The sequence below is a fragment of the Panthera leo genome, chromosome C1 (assembly GCF_018350215.1).
Source record: "Panthera leo isolate Ple1 chromosome C1, P.leo_Ple1_pat1.1, whole genome shotgun sequence".
NCBI classification, from domain to species: Eukaryota; Metazoa; Chordata; class Mammalia; order Carnivora; family Felidae; genus Panthera; species Panthera leo.
The window spans coordinates 126,657,780-126,671,548 of NC_056686.1; the positions used below are offsets into that span (position 1 = coordinate 126,657,780).

General features: G+C 37.9%; 1 protein-coding gene and 1 long non-coding RNA gene across 2 annotated transcripts in view; one reads left to right on the top strand and one right to left on the bottom strand.

The window, feature by feature from the left end:
- DARS1 (aspartyl-tRNA synthetase 1) overlaps positions 1–76 on the bottom strand; it is a 63,530-nt gene extending 63,454 nt beyond the window's left edge. Inside the window, exon 1 of the mRNA XM_042948600.1 lies at positions 3–76. The gene's annotated coding sequence lies outside the window, so the exon portion shown is untranslated. The remainder of the gene's footprint in view (positions 1–2) is intronic.
- Positions 77–154: 78 nt separating this feature from the next.
- LOC122225880 overlaps positions 155–13,769 on the top strand; it is a 100,547-nt gene continuing 86,932 nt past the window's right edge. The window contains exon 1 of the long non-coding RNA XR_006205426.1: positions 155–367. This is a non-coding gene — a long non-coding RNA (uncharacterized LOC122225880). The remainder of the gene's footprint in view (positions 368–13,769) is intronic.

A 13,769-nucleotide genomic window follows, 5' to 3' on the forward strand; every position in this document is an offset into this window, starting at 1 on the left:
ACCTGGAGTTTGAGGGAGTCCCTGGGAATTCGTTGTAGTCTCGCGTGACTGGCTCTGTTCAGCTACGAGTGCCGGGGCTCCGGAAGGTGTGCTGCGGAGCTCGGTCTTTGTTCACTCTTGTCCAAACTGCAGCTTGTGCTAGGTTCTCTTTTTCAGCCTTATTTACCCCTCCCGGCTTTAGCTGCAGACTATTCACTAAAAAACCCACCCAAGCACAAGCCTCGGCTTTTCCTCCCCCGGACTGTCCCGCCTTCACACTCCTCAGAGGCTTTGTGGCCGCCTGGGGTTACGGGAGACCTCTTCACAAACTCCTCTCTATGTACTGGGGACACAGGAGTGCTGGGTTAAAAGCAGTTGGCTTGCTAAGGTAGGATTGGGTACCAGTACCCGAGTGATAAGTCAAGTGTAAACACAATGGTAGAAATCCCACACAATTGCATCGGTTACCCGGACCCATAGCGTTATTACAGGATGTGCATAGTGTTGGTTGTTCAAGGGACAAATCACCTTGTTAGGCTTTAAAAAAAAAAGTGATCAATGAGCCTTTTATCGCAATTCAAAGTAATTTGGGGGGATAGATTAAATATTGTCTCCCCTGCTAGACAGCTTTGCACTCTGTCAAATTTTAACTATTTTAGTAGTGCCTTAGCCTGGCACCAAGGGCACAGTTAATACTCGTTAAAGAATGCAGTAGATCCCAATGCAAATGCAAATGCCCTGCAGGCTACCTCATTCAGGTCCTGGACTATAGTAGTGAGAACACAGACATGATCCCTGCCCTTGTGAAGCTTACCTTCTAATTGTAGGTGTGAAGTAGAGAGGTGCTATGGAAGTTTCTTTGAGGGCATTCATCTCAGGGTTCCCTGAGGAAGTGATGCTTAACTAAAATCTAAAGTAAGTGTAGGGGTCAGCCAGGTGAAGAGGGGCTTGAAAAAATGGAATATTCAAAGACAAGTGGGTAGGGAGAGAAAGATCATGGCTCAAGTTTGGAGACAGTGCATATGAGATGCTTTTGAGACATCCGAGGGGAGATGTCCAGGTAACCACTGGCCTGTGGGGCCTGGGGCATAGAAGAGAGGTTTAGGCTACAGATAAAGGTGGGTAAGACCCTGGTGGGTAGGTGGTAATTGAAGTCTTGGACTAGGAAAGAGAATGTGATAAGAAGAGAGTGTTAACATTGATTGTCAGCTGCTGCATAGACCTCAAGTAAGATGATGACTAAAACATATGTTGGATTTAGCAACACAGAGGCCATTGGTATTCTTAGTAAACATTGTTTATGGTAAAGTGATGGGATCAGAATGAGTGAGTGACAGTGAAGAAATGAAAGTACTGTAAAAGTGATTATAACAAATCTTTATATGGTGCTTACTGTGTGCCAAGCACTGTTGTCAGTGTTTTACATATACTTACTTAATTCTTAATTTTTTTAAATTTGAGGTATAGATGAAACAATATTATATTAATCTGAAGTGTACAATATAGTGATTCAATCTATATACATTTTGAAATGCTCACCACATTAACTGTACTTACCATATAATTTTATTACTCTCTCTCTCTCTATATATATAGATATATACATTTACGTTTATTTATTTATTTTGAGAGAGAGAGAGACCACAAGAGTGCGGGCAGAGAGGCAGAGGGAGAGAGAGAATTCTAAGCAGGCTCTGCAGCGTAGAGCCTGATGCAGAGCTCTTTCCCGTGAACTGTGAGATCATTACCTTAAGGGAAATCAAGAGTCCCACGCTCAACCAACTGAGCCTCCCAGGTGCCCCACAATATTATTGATTATATTCGTTATGCTGTACTTTATATCCCCATGACTTAGTTTATAACTGAAATTTGTATCTTTTAATCCTCTTTGCCTATTTCACTCATTCCCTCATCCCCTTCCCTCTGGCAACCACTACTTTGTTTTCTGTATTTATGACTCCGTTGTTTTGTTGCTTTCTTTTTTTAGATTTCATATGTAAGTAAAATCATATTTTGTATTTGTCTTCCTCTATCTTTACTTATTCCACTTAGTATAATGCCTTCTAGGTCCATGTATGTCCTAGATGGCAAAATTTTATTCTTTTTTATGGCTGAGTAATATTCTATCGCATGTATACCACATCTTTATCCACTCATCTATCAGTGGATACTTAGGTTGCTTCCATGTCTTGGCTGTGGTAAATAATGCTGCAATGAACATAGAGGTACATATATATTTTTAAATTAGGGTTTTCATTTTCTTTGTGTCAATATCTAAAAGTGGATTTATTGGATCATAGAGTAGTTCTATTTTTTATTTTTTGAGGAACCTCCATACTGTCTTCCATAGTGCTTGCACCAACTTACATTCCCTTTTTTCCAGTGCATGGGGGTTCCCTTTTTTCTACATCCTTGATAACACTTGTTATTTCTTGTCTTTTCAGTACTAGCCATTATGACAGGTGTTAAGATGATGCCTCTCTGTAGTTTTGATTTGCATTTCCCTGATGATTAGTGATGTTGAACATCTTTTCGTATGTCTCTTGGTTACTTGTATGTCTTTGGGAAAATGTCTGTTCAGGTCCTCTGCTGTTTTAATCAGATTTTTGGGGGGTGTTGGGTTATATAAATTTTTTATTTTGGACATTAACCCATTATCAAATATGTCATTTGCAAATATCTTCTCCTATTCAGTAGGCTGCCTTTTTATTTTGTTGATGCTTTCCTTTGCTGTTTTAAAGCTTTTTATTTTGGTGTAGTCCCAATAGTTTATTTTTGCTTTTGTTTCCCTTGTCTGAGGAGAAATATCTAGAAAATGTTAAGGCTGATATCAAAGAGATTACTGCCTATGTTTTCTTTCTTTTTAAAAAAATGTTTATTTTTGAGGTGGGGGAGGGACAGAGATAAAGGGAGACAGAATCCCAGGCAGGCTCTATGCTGTCAGTGCAGATCCTGATGTGGGGCTCAAACTCATGAACTGTGAGATCATGACCTGAACTGAAATCAAGAGTTGGACACTTAACCAATTGAGCCACCCAGGCACCCCGCCTATGGTTTTTTTTTTTAGGATTTCTGTGGTTTCAGGTCCCACATGTAGGTCTTTGATCCATTTTGAGTTTATTTTTGCGTATGGTATAAGACAGCAGTCTAGTTCCATTCTTTTTCCTGTAGCTTTCCAGTTTTCCCAGCACCATTTATTAAAGAGATTGTCTTTTCCCCCATTGAATATTGTTGCCTCCTTTGTTGTAGATTAATTGACCATATAAGTGTGGGTTTATTTCTGGGATCTCTGTTCTGTTCCCTTGATATATGTGTCTGGTTTTGTGTCAGTGCCATACTCTTTGATTACTATAGCTTTGTATTATAGTTTGAAATCTAGGAATGTGAAACCTCTAGCTTTGTTTTTCTAAGATTGCTTCAGCTATTTGGCATCTTTTGTGGTACTATACAAATTTCAGGATTATTCATTCTAGTTCTGTGAAAAGTGCTATTGGTATATTGATAGGGATTGCACTGAATCTGTAGGTTGCTTTGGATAGTATGGATATTTTAACAGTATCACTTATTCCAGTCTGTGAGCAGCTTTCCATTTATTTGTGTTATCTCCAATTTGTTTTATCTTATAGTTTTCAAAGTAAAGGTCTTTCACCTACTTGGTTAAATTTATTCCTAGGTATTTTATTTTTTTGATATAATTATAAATGGGATTTTTTTCTTAATTTCTCTTTCTGCTAGTTTGTTATTGCTGTATAGAAGCACAATATGTTTCTGTATGTTAATTTTGTATCCTGCAACTTTACTGAGTCCATTTATCAGTTCTAATAGTTCTTTGGTGGAATCTTTAGGGTTTTCTATATATAGTATGGCATCTTCAGAATGAAAGTTTTACTTCTTTCTTACCAAATTGGATGCCTTCTATTTCTTTTTGTTGTGGGATTGCTGTGGCTGATTGCTTTTTGTTGTGTGATTGAATAAAAGTGGTGACCGTGGACATCCTTTTCTTGTTTTTTTTTTTTTTTTTTAAATGTTTATTTTGAGAGAGAGCGAGAGTGTGTGTGTGTGAGTGGGAGAGGGGCAGAGAGAGAGAGAGAGAGGGAGTGAGAGAATCCCAAGCAGGATCCACACTGTCAGCACAGAGCCCGCCACAGGGCTCGATCTCACAAACCATGAGATCATGACCTGAGTCGAAATCAAGAATCGGACACTTAACTGACTGAGCCACTCAGGTGCCCAATCTTGTTTCCGATCTTGGAAGAAAGTGTTTAGTTTTTCACCATTGAGTATGATGTTAGCTGTGAGTTTGTCATGAACGACCTTTATTATGTTGAGGTATATTCCCTCTATGCTCAATTTGTTAAAAGTTTTATCACGAATAGATGTTCAATTTTTGTCAAGTGCTTTTTCCGTAACTACTGAGATGATCATATGATTTTTATCCTTAATTTTTTTTGATGTGGTGTATCACATTGATTGGTGGATATTGAACCATCCTTGTGTCCTTAGAGAAAATCCTACTTGATTATAGTATATAGTCTTTTAATTAAAGACTATATTGTATTATTGAATTAGGTTTGCCAATATTTGTTGAAGAGTTTTGCATCTATGTTCATCAGGGATTTGGCCTGTAAATTTTCTTGTTTCGTGGTGTCTATGTTTGGTTTTGGTGTCAAGTAATGCTGACCTCATAGAATGAATTTGGAAGTATTCTTTCCTCTTCTGTTTTTTGGAATAGTTTGAGAATAGGTATTAACTTTTAAAATATTTGGTAGAATTCACTTGTTAAGCCATCTAGTTCCGGACTTCTCTTTGTTGGGAGTTTTTGTATTGATTCAATTTCATTACTAGTAATCAGTCTGTTCAGATTTATTTCTTTATAATTCAGTCTTGGAAGATTGTGTGTTCCTAGGAATTTATTTCTTTTCAGTTGTCCAATTTGTTGGCATAATTTTCTAGTAGTCTCTTACAATTGTATTTCTGTGGTGTTGTAACTTATTTTTCATCTGATGTCTTTGATTTCTTTGAATTCTCCCTTTTATTTCTTGAGAGTCTGGCTAAAGGTTTATCAATTTTGTTTATCTTTTCAAAGAACAGCTCTTCGTTTCATTCATCTTTTCTATTGTTTTGTTTGTTTTATTTGTTTGCACTCTCATCTTTATTATTTCCTTTCTTTTACTAACTTTGGGCTTGGCTTATTCTTACCTTTCTAGTTCCTTTAGTTGTAAGGTTAGATTGTTTATTTGAGATTTTTCTTGGTTCTTGAGGTGGGCCTGAATTGATATAAACTTCCTTCTTCGAATTGCTTTTGCTGTATCCCAGAGATTTTGGACTATGTTGTTTCTATTTCATTTGTCTCAAAGTATTTTTTAATTTTCTCTTTAATTTCTTTATCAACCCATGGTGGTTTAGTAGTATGATGTTTATTCTCCATGTTTGTGTATTCTCCATGTTTGTGGGTTTTTTTTTTTCTAGCTTTTTTCTTGTAACTTATTTCTATCTAATTTCATACCTTTCATACCTTTCCATGGTTGGAAAGGATGTTTGATATGATTTCAGTCTTCTTAAATTGACTGAGACTTATTTAGTGGCCTAACATGTGACCTATCCTGGAGATTGTTACATGTGCATTTGAAAAGAATGTGGGGGCACCTGCGTGGCTCAGTCAGTTAAGTGTCTGACTTTAGTTCAGGTCATGATCTTGCGGTCCATAACTTTGAGCCCCGCGTGGGGCTCTGTGCTGACAGCTCAGAGCCTGGAGCCTGCTTCAGATTCTGTGTCTCCCTCTCTCTCTGCATCTCTCTCCCTCTTAAATATAAATAAACATTAAAAAAAATGTTCAAGAAAAGAATGTGTCTTGGGGCACCTGGGTGGCTCAGTCAGTTATGTGTCTGACTTTGGGTCAGGTCATGATCTTATGGTCCGTGGGTTCAAGCCCCATGTCAGACTCTGTGCTGACAGCTCAGAGCCTGGAGGCTGCTTTGGATTCTGTGTCTCACTCTTTCTGCCGCTACCCTCCTCGTGCTCTGTCTTTCTCTGTCTCAAATAATGAATAAACACTAAAAAAAAAAAAATTTTTTTTTTTAAAGAAAAGAATGTGTCTTTTGCTGCTTTGGGATGAAATGTTCCGTATATATCTGTTAAATCCATCTGGATTTTCTGTTTGGACGATGTATCCATTAATATAAGTGGGGTATTAAAACTTCCTACTATTATACACAAAAATAAATTCAAAATGTATGAAAGACCTCAGTGTGAGACAGAAAACCATCAGAATCATAGAGGAGAACAGCAACCTCTTTGACCTTGGCCATAGCAACTTCTTACTAGACATGTCTTGGGGCAAGGGAAACAAAAGCAAAAATGAACTATTGGGACTTCATCAAGGTAAAAAGCTCCTGCATAGGGAAGGAAACAATCAACAAAACTAAAAGGCAACCAATGGAATCAGAGAAGATATTTGCAAATGCCATATCAGATAAAGGGATAGTATCCAAAATTAATGAAGAACTTATCAAACTCAACACCCAAAAGCAAATAATGCATTTAAGAAATGGGCAGAAGACATGAATAGACATTTTTCCAAAGAAAACATCAGATAGCTAACAGACACATGAAAAGATGCTCAACATCACTCATCATCAAGGAAATACAAATCAAAACCACAATGAGATACCACCTCACACCTGTTAGAATGGCTAAAATTAATAACACAGGAAACAACAGCTGTTGGCAAGGATGCGGAGAAAGGGGAGCCCTTTGGCACTGTTGGTGGGAATGCAAACTGGTGCAGCTACTCTGGAAAATAGTATGGAGGTTCCTCAAAAAGTTAAAAATCAAACTACCCTACAATTCAGCATCACATTACGAGGTATTTACCCAAAGGATAAAAAAATACAGAATCAAAGGGGTATGTGCACGCTGATGTTTATAGCAGAATTATCAACAATAGCCAAACTATGGAACTATGGAAAGAGCCCAAATGTCCATTGACTGATGAATGGATAAGGCAGATGTGGCATGCATATATATACATATATACATATAATATTCTATTGTATATTCCAATATTCATTTTATTTTATTTTATTATTTTTTTAGTATTTATTTTTGAGAGAGCATGAGTGGGGGAGGGACAGAGAGGAGACACAGAATCCCAAGCAGGCTCCAGGCTCTGAGCTGTGGGGCTTGAACCCATGAACCTTGAGATCATGACCTGAGCCAAAGTTGGATGCTTAACTGACTGAGCCACACAAGTGCCCCCCAATATACATTTTATATACATATATGTACATATATTTTATGTACATTTTAATGTAATACATTATGCTAAGTGAAAAAAGTCAGAGAAAGACAAATGCCATGTGGTTTCACTTATATGTGGAATTTAAGAAAACATGAACATATGGGAACAGGGAAAAAGAGATAGGGAAACAAGACATAAGAGACTCTTTACAACAGAGAACAAACGGAGGATTGATGGAGGGAAGTGGGTGGGGAATGGGCTAAAAGGGTGTTGGGTATTAAGGAGGGCACATGTGATGAGCACTGGGTGTTATATGTAAGTGATTAATCTCTTAATCCTGAAAATAACACCATATGTTAACTAACTAGAATTTAAATAAAAATTTGAATAAAAAATACATTAGAATAGAAAAGAAAAACAAAAGTCTCCTACTATTACTGTATTGCTGTCAATTTCTTCCTTTAAGTCTGTCAATATAACTTTATATTTAGATGCCTTTTGTTGGGTGCATAAATATTCACAAATGTTGGATTGATCCCTTTATTATGTGATACACTTGTTTCTTGTTATAGTCTTGTTTTAAAGTCTATTTTGTCTGGGGATGCCTGGGTGGCTCAGTTGGTTGACTGCCTGACTATTGATTTTGGCTCAGGTCATGATCCCAGGGTCATGGGATCGAGCCCAGCATCAGGCTCCACACTATGCATAGAGCCTGCTTAAGATTCTCTCTTTCTTTCTCTCCCTCCCTCTGCTCTTCTCTCTCACTCACATGTGTGCTCTCTCCCTCTTAAAAGAAAAAAAGTTTAAGGTATATTTTATGTGATTTAAGTATTGCTATCCCAGTTTTTTCTTCACTAATGTTTATATGGAATATCTATTTCCATTTCTTCACTTTTGGTCTGTGACTTGAGGTCTAAAGTAGATCTCTTATAGGCAGCATATAGATGGGTCTTGTTCTTTATTTAGTCACCCTTGTCTTTTGATTGGACTATTTAGTCCCTTTTAGTCCAATTAAAGTTATTGTTAGGTGTATACTTAAAGCCATTTTGTCAAATGTCTAGTTATTTTTGTAGTTCTTCTCTGTTCCTTTCTTCTTCTCTTGCTCTCTTCCCTGGTCATTTAATGAATTTCTTTAGTGTTGTGCTTGGAGTACTTTTTCTTTATTTTTTGTGTATCTGTTATAGATTTTTGATTTGTGGTTACCATGTGGTTCACATATATCACCCTACGTATATTGGAGTCTATTTTAAGTTGATTGTTGCTTAAGTTCAAACACATTCTTTTTTTAATTTTTTTTTTAACGTTTATTTATTTTTGAGACAGAGACAGAGCATGAACGGGGGAGGGGCAGAGAGAGAGAGGGAGACACAGAATCGGAAGCAGGCTCCAGGCTCTGAGCCATCAGCCCAGAGCCCGATGTGGGGCTCGAACTCACGGACCGCGAGATCGTGACCTGAGCTGAAGTCAGACACTTAACTGACTGAGCCACCCAGGTGCCCCAAGTTCAAACACATTCTAAAAGCACTACAATTTTACTCCCTCCTTCCGTGTTTATGTTTTTGATGTCATATTTTACATCGTTTCATTTTGTGTATCCTTTAGCTAATTATTTTAGATGTAGTTGATTTTTACTACTTTTGTCCTTTAAACTTCATAATAGCTGTATGAATGATTGCTCTATTATCTTTACTATATGTTTGTAAATTTACCAATGAAATTTTTCTTTCATAATTTTTTTACTTCTAGTTTATGATTTTTTTCTTTTCCACTTAAATAAGTCCCTTTAACATTTCTTATAAGGCCAGTCTAGTGGTGATGAACTCTTTTGGAAATTCTTTGTCTCTCCTTCAATTCTGAATAATAACTTTGTCAGGTAGAGTATTCTTGGTTGTTGGTTTTTTTTTCCTTTCAGCATTTAGAATATATCATGCCACTCCCTTCTGGCCTGCAAAGTTTCTGCTGAAAAATTAGCTGATAGCTTTATGGATTTTTTCCTATATGTAACTAGTTGCTTCTCTCTTGCTGCTTTTAAAATTCTATCTTTATCTTTAATTTAAAACAATTTATTTATTTTGGGAGAGCACACATGGGACAGAGAAGTCTCTGCACTGTCAGGGGGAGCCTCCCCTGGGGCTCGAGCTCATGAACCATGGGATGATCTGAGCCTAAATCAAGAGTTGGATACTTAACCAACTGAGCCACCCAGGTACCCCTCTAATTTTTAACATTTTAGTTATTATGTGCCTTGATGTGGCCTCTTTGAGTTCATCTTGTCTGGGAATTTGCGTGCTTCCTGGATCTTGTTGTTTTCTTCCTCAGTTTAAGCAAGTTTTCAGCTTTTATTTCTTCAAGTAAGTTTTCTTTCTCTTTCTCTCTCTTCTCTTTATGGGACCCCTATAATATGAGTGTTAGTATGCTTGATATTTTCCCCAGAGTTCCCTTAACTGACCCTCATTTTTAAAATTCTTTTTTTCTGTTCAGCATGAGTGATTTTCACTACCTCATCTTCTAGATTGCTGATCAGTTCTTCTCCATCTTCTCATCTGCTGTTGATTCCCTCTAATGTATTTTTCATTTCAGTTGTTGTGGTTTTTAGATCTGATTGGTTCTTTTTTATATTTTGTATATCTTTGTTGAAGTTCTTGTTGAATTCATCTACTCTTCTCCCAACTTTGTTGAGCATCCTTATGATCATTACTTTGACCTTTATATCAGGTAGATTGCTTATTTCTGTTTCATTTAGTTCTTTTTTTTGAAGTGTTTTTTTTTCTGAGTAATTTTTATTCTGAATAATTTCTATATCCCATGTGGGGTCCAAATTCATAACCTCAGGATCAAGAGTTATGTGCTCTTCCGACTAAGCCAGCCAGGTACCCCTCATTTAGTTCTTTTTCTGAGGTTTTGTCTTGTTCTTTCATTTAGCACTGTCTCCTCATTTTGTCTGACTCTGTTTGTTTCTATGTGATAGGATGGTCAGTTATGTCCTTGTCTTGTAGGTAGTAGCCTTATATAGATGGTGTCTTACAGGGCTCAGAAGCACAATTTTCCCTGGTCACCAGAACCTTGCACTCCACAGGTGTTCCCTGTGTGGGCTGTGTGTACTGTGACTGGGCTATGACTGTTGTAGATGTGCTGGTGGGTGGGGGTGGCCTTCCTCCTTTCCCCTGGGCGGAAGTCATTTTGGAGGAGCACTGGTCCTGGCCAAGGCTGCCTGTTGGGTGTGGCAGGGTGGTAGCCACTTTGGGGAGGTGGTGCCTGCTGGAGCACGTGGGTTGGGTGGGGCAGGTCTGCAGGGCAACATTGGTAAGTTGAGTGGTGCGGAAAGTAGATGGAGAGTGTCAGAATTGATTGGCACCTGCCACTGTTGGGCCAGCTAAGGTAAAGGAGGGGAAGAGAAATGGTGCCCACCAGCACTTCTCTTCCTGGACAAAGTTCTTACAGATCCCTGCCTCTCTATACATGCCAGAAAAGTAATCAATAAATCACACATAGCCCAGGTGCTTTACAAACTGCTGCATCTGTTCTGGATCTCAGAGCAAATGAGATTGTGTGTGGGACCTTCATGTCTTGGTTTTTTCTTGCCCTCCAGTTTTTCCAAAGTTAAGCCCCACTGATTTTCAAAGCCAGATGTTGTGGAGGCTCATCTTCCTAGTCCAGATCCCTGTGGCAGGGGTTGCCCAGTGTGGGGCTTGAACCCCTTGCTCCTCAGAGAGGACCTCTGTGCCTGTGATACTGCTTTTGCTGTGGGTCACACCAGGGTTTGGTGCCTGACAAGACTGCATCTCTCTCTCTCTCTCTTGCCCTTCTGGATGTGGCTTACTCTTTATATTTTTAGATGTGGAAGAGCTGTTATTCTAGTCTTCAGGTCATTTTCAGAAAGTTGCTGTATATTTAGTTGCATCCTTAGTGTGTCCATGGAAGGTGGTAAGCTCAGTATTTCCTACTCTGCCATTTTCCCCTTGCCTCTGTAACCCACTAAATTGTTACACCAATATTTTTAGAGAGACAGTATTACAACCTTTTTACATATGGGGATATTGAGGCAAAGAGATGTGAAGTGACTTGACCATGATTGTAGAGCCGTTAGTTAAATGATGTATTTCAATTCAGGTAGTGTGGTGCCAGACTCCATGTTCTTTTTTTTTTTTTTTTTTAATTTTTAAGTTTTTATTTATTTATTTTCAGAGAGAGAGAGAGACAGAGTGCACAGAGGAGGGGCAGAGAGTGAGGGAGAGAGAGAGAGAATTCAAAGCAGGGTCCTCCCTGTGCTGAGCACGGAGCCTGCTTGGGATTCTCTCTCTCCCTCTGTGCATCTCCACTGCCCATGCACTCTTGCTCTCTTTCTCTCTCTCTCTCTCTCTCTCTCAAAAAAAAAAAAAGGCCCTTTAGATTACTTTGATGCACACTCAAGTTTAAGAAAAGCTGGTGTGGTTATTAGGGATGTAGGAACTTGACTAGCTTGGGTTCATATCCTAACTGTACCACTTACCAGCTGTGTGATTTGGGGTTCTTTTAAAAGCCTTTTGGTGTTCCAATCTCCTCTTCTGTAAAATGAGGATAATCCTAGTCCTTATCTGTAGTTTTCTCTGGTGATAAATGAGTCCATCCGTATGGAATTTAGAACAGTGCTTGGTGCATAGCTAACACTCAACAAAAGTGAACTATGACTGTTATAGATAACATGTAAATGTTGAATCTGAATCTCATTTTAAATGATTGGGTTTAGAAAAAGAGATAGTAGCCAAGTATATTAGAATTATTTGTAGAGTGAAGACCTGGGGACTCTCTTGAATAAGGTTGAATACTCCAGTCCCTATTTTGGCTGCTTAAAACCCTTTTCCCCCCTTGCTTCCTGGTTTATGATTGTGATGTGGAAAATGTAGAAGGTGCCAAGTTCTTTGGAGTTTATGCAAATAATACATAGTGTACATTGTTATGTGGCTCTTCATTTTCTATGAAGGCTCCACTGTCACCAATTTTATATCCTGTTCCCATGAGAACTTCACCTTTTTCTTCCCTGCATCCCTTTCTTGATTGATTGTCTAGTTTCTCATTTAGACAACTTACCCTCTTTCTCCACTGGCCCATTCAGAACCACCTTCTATTAAAAAAAAAAAAAAAAAGAAAGTTTTCTATTGAGGCATCTGTATACTCATTTCCCTTGTTTTTCACGTGCCTTCTATCTGAGGCGATTCCAATTGTTTTACAGTGTGCAGCTGCTACTAGATACTAATGACATTTTCACTGGGTGAGTTGCATTTCCCAGCCTTGTTTCTGTATATTTGATTGTCTTCAGTATTTTATGTGAGTTGTAAACACACTGGGTAGAAACAACTCAATAAATGACAAACAGTAAAATGAATAATAAAAAGTTATAGTCTCATAAAAGGAGAATGAGTGGGGCCCCTCTCCCAAATAGAAGTAAGCCAGGGATATCAGTATGTTCAGAAAACTACCGGCTAGTTGCTACTTTGCTTTAAAAATATTCTTTTAGTCACAAACTTGTTTTCCCCTGCAGTGCACAGTTAATTTCCCCTCCTGCTTAGCTTCTTAATCACTCCAAGAAACACAGCCATTTATTTATCATCCACATCCCAAATCTTGGTGTCATTTCTTATTACTTATTTCTCTTCTCTCCAACATTGAAAAATCTACCAAAGTTTTTCTGCTATTGCCTTTTTAACATTATCCATCTCTAACTTATCTCAAAGACCAGACTTTATACAATTGTGGGGAACTGGAGAGTCAGGGTAAATAATAATTCATTTAGTTAGATTATCTCTAGTCTTACTTTGTAATTCCATACATGACTATAGCCATATCCAGAAATTCTATGAAGACTTGTAGATCTACATCCCCCAATAAATTGAAATGGAAAACACAAAGTGTAAAGTATATCACACTTTTAAAAGAACTGTATATGAGCCAGGAGATGTATATGAGCCACAAGACTCTGTGGGCCTCTTCTTTGACTTTTCCTATTTATTGTTCAGATGCTCTTCGTTATCTTCTGCTTTGCTCACTTTCACATAATACCTTTCAGTTTTTCATGATAAGTTCACCATTGTCACTATTTGGGAAGTATGTGGTTTTACCGTCTACCATTTCTTTAAGAAAAAGCTTTTACTTTTAGAAATGCTCTTTACTGAAAATTATTTTCTCCAACATGTCCTTTATCTATTCTCATTTATGCTTCTGAATATGACTTTGAGCCAAAGGAACTGTTTTCCGTATTGTGAAGAATAACCCTATATAAATCATATATAAACAAGTTATGCTGAATCAAAACATTTAATTCCATTTATTTCTTCATTTTAGTAACTTTAGTGATCCAAACTCAGATTGGTCTTTCTCATTGAGTCACTCAATACAAACACTGATAAGAAAATCTAATTTCTTACCATTCTCTGAGCTGTGGTAGATCATGTTTCTAAAGATGGCTACAACAATATCTCCCATCCCATATGTTCTTTTGCAATGTGCTCCCTCATCAAGAATAGAGTTTATTGTCATTCCCTTTGAATCTAGACTGGTCAATGACCTCTTTCGA